The sequence below is a fragment of the Peromyscus californicus genome, unplaced genomic scaffold (genome assembly GCF_007827085.1).
Source record: "Peromyscus californicus insignis strain IS unplaced genomic scaffold, ASM782708v3 Scaffold_10__1_contigs__length_136768540, whole genome shotgun sequence".
Classification (NCBI taxonomy): Eukaryota; Metazoa; Chordata; class Mammalia; order Rodentia; family Cricetidae; genus Peromyscus; species Peromyscus californicus.
In genome coordinates this window covers 112,690,235-112,693,418 of record NW_026294391.1, presented here as the reverse complement: position 1 = coordinate 112,693,418, position 3,184 = coordinate 112,690,235, and the positions used below count along the sequence as shown (strand labels likewise).

General features: G+C 42.2%; 1 pseudogene; it reads left to right on the top strand.

The window, feature by feature from the left end:
• The first annotated feature begins 688 nt into the window (after nt 1–688).
• On the top strand, nt 689–1,896 carry LOC128115962 (peptidyl-prolyl cis-trans isomerase D-like; annotated as a pseudogene).
• Nucleotides 1,897–3,184: the final 1,288 nt, after the last annotated feature.

Sequence of the window (3,184 nt, the reverse complement as noted above, 5' to 3'; positions counted from 1 at the left end):
TGACTACCCTAACTGTCATCATAGAGTCTACATCCAGTAACTGATGGAAGCAGATGCAGAGATCCACAGCCAAACACAAGGTAGAGCTCCAGGAGTCCAGTTGAAGAGAGAGGAGAGGGATTCTATGAGCAAGGGCATCAAGATCATAATGGGGAAACATACAGAGACAACCAAACCAAACTAGTGGGAACTCATGAAATTTAGACCAACACCTGTGGAGCCTCCACGGGACTGGACTCGACCCTCTGCATAAGTGAGACAGTTGTGTAACTTGATCTGCTTAAGGGTCCCCCTGGCAGAAGGACCAGGATCCATCCCTAGTGCATGACCTGGCTTTTTGAGCCCATTACCTATGATGGGACACCTTACACAGCCTTGATGCAGGGGGAAGGGTTTGGACCTGCCTCTGCTGAATGTACCAGGCTCTGATGACTCCCTATGGGAGGCCTTACCTTCTTGTAGGAGGGCGTGGGGGTGGATGGGTCGGGGAAGACTGGAGGGGCAAATGGAGGGAAAAGGGGAATCTGTGATTGGTATGTAAAATGAATAATAAAATTTCATAATAAAAAAATCAGTAGCCCTCCTACATACAAATGACAAACGGTTTGAGAAAGAAATCAGGTAAGCCATACTCTTCACAATAGCCTCAAATAATATAAAATATCTTGGGGTAACTCTAACCCAGCAAGTGAAAGGCCTGTATGATGAAACTTCAAGTCTTGGTCTTGCTTCCCATCGCCTGAAGTGAAGCTGTTACACCAGTGCTGACCTGCTAAGCCCTGCAACTCCCAAACCCCTCCAGTCTTCTTTGATGTGGACATGGGAGGCGAGCGAGTTGGATGAATCGTTTAAGAATTATTGTCAGATATTGTTGCCAAAACTGCAGAAATTTTTTGTGCATGTGTACCGGAGAAAAAGGCACTGGGTCTACAACTGAGAAACTTCTGCCTTTTAAATGGTGCCATTTCCACCAAATTATTAAGACATTTATGATTCAGGATGGAGACCTCTCAAGTCAGAATGGAACAACTGGAGCAATTATTTTTGTTGAAAATTTTGAAGATGAAAATTCTTTATAAGCATGATAGGGAGGGTTTTGTGAGCATGACAACTGCTGGCCGCAATACAAGTGGTTCTCAGTTCATTGTCACAACAGTTCTAACTACTCAGTTGGATGAGAAATATGCTCTTTGGTCAAGTAATTAAAGGGCTAAGTCTGGCAAGGATGTTTGACGATGTAGAAGTGAGTGGCCCAAAACCTGCCAAACTGTGTGTTGTTGCAAAAGGTGGAGAAGTGAAGGATGGGGAGTATTCCCCAAAGACAGCTCTGGTGACAGTCATCCAGATTCCCCCAGAGATGCAGATAGAGATTTAAAAGATGTACATAGGATTTTATTAATTGCTGAAGACTTTTAAAAATTGGAAATATTTTTTTTTCAAATCTCAGAACTGGAAGATGGTTACTAAAACATGCAAAATTTTTAAGGTATATGGATAATTCAAAGGCTTTTATTGAGACAGCAGATACAACCAGATTACAACCTCTATCCTTAAGCTGTTTGCCGAGTATTGATGCTTGTAAATTGAAGATGTCAAGTTGTCAGGGAGCAACTGACAGTTGTTTGGAGGTTCTTGAAATGGACCCATCAAATACCAAGGCACTATACCACAGAGTGCAAGGATGGCAAGGATTAAAAGACTATGATCCAGCATTGGCAGATCTTAAGAAGGCAGAGGAGATAGTCCCAGGAGATAAAGCCATCTAGGGAGAACTGCTTAAAGTCAAAGAAGTGATAAATGCACAGAAAGATAAAGAGAAGGCAGGATGTGCAAAAATGTTTGCTTAATAGGGATTAAACTTTGCTTTAAAATTACACATCAAGGCCAGGTGGTGGTGGCGCACGCCTTTAATCCCAGCACTCGGGAGGCAGAGCCAGGCGGATCTCTGTGAGTTCGAGGCCAGCCTGGGCTACCAAGTGAGTTCCAGGAAAAGGCGCAAAGCTACACAGAGAAACCCTGTCTCGAAAAAAAAAAATAAATAAAAAAATAAAAAATAAAATTACACATCAATTATATAAAGGATTATGTAAGTTACTGTCCACATATGATCCTTGATGGGTTTCCCTTGATTCTGTCACCATTATTTACGTAGAAGTACTGACATAGGTTCCTTCTTAGTAACGTGTTATGAAATACAAAAAAGCCTTCAAGTCTTTAAAGAAAGAAACTAAAGAAGATATCAGAAGATGGAAAGATCTCCCATGTTCATGGATTAGTAGGATTAACATAGTAGAAATGGTCATCCTACCAAAAGCAATCAACAGATTCAACACTCTCTCCTCAAAATTCCAACACAATTCTTTACAGACCTTAAAAGGACAATTCTCAACTTCATACAGACATGTTCTTTCTATATATGACATATACTCAATAATATATACATTTCTTTAAGCAACTATTTTACAGAGTAAATAAGCAACAGGAAAGCTTAAAGCAGTTACACCACATGGTTTATTTAATTTGGGTGCTACCTGGCCCCTTTTTTTTCTTTTATTAATTTTTTTCATTTCTTTTACATAGCAACCACAATTTCCCCTCCCTCCTCTCTTCTCATTCCCTCCCCCATAACCGCCCCCCCCCCACTCCTCCTTTGTTTAGAAAGGAGCAGGCCTCCCATGGGAGTCAACAAAGCATGGCATATCAATTTGAGTCAGGACCAAGCTCCTCCCCCTGCATCAAGGCTGGGCGAGACATCCCAGCATGGGGAATACTAACCGGCCCTTTCTGTAGATCCATGTTTCCCTCTAGATCCATTAGCCTCCCCGTGAAGTACTTCCTTAGCTATTCTAGGTTGACAGATGTCCTCCCTTCCACTGGTTAAAGATCTTGCTGTGCTGTAGGCTTGTTTGCCTTGTCCCCACTGAGAAACCCATCACCATCCTTATCTTTATTTCTGTGAACTTACTATTATAGTGACTTCGTGACATAAAAGTATTGTTGCCATCCACATTGTACAGAAGAAGATACAAGGCCCAGAGAAGCTGAGTAACTAGCTCCCAAGTCACACGACAACTAAGATGTCACCCATGACTTCAGTCATGCCTCTAGTCATCCTGACCACTGTGAGGTCAAGAGCCAACCTGGGCCATCAGTCTGTAACCACATGGAGGAAGCAGTAGATACA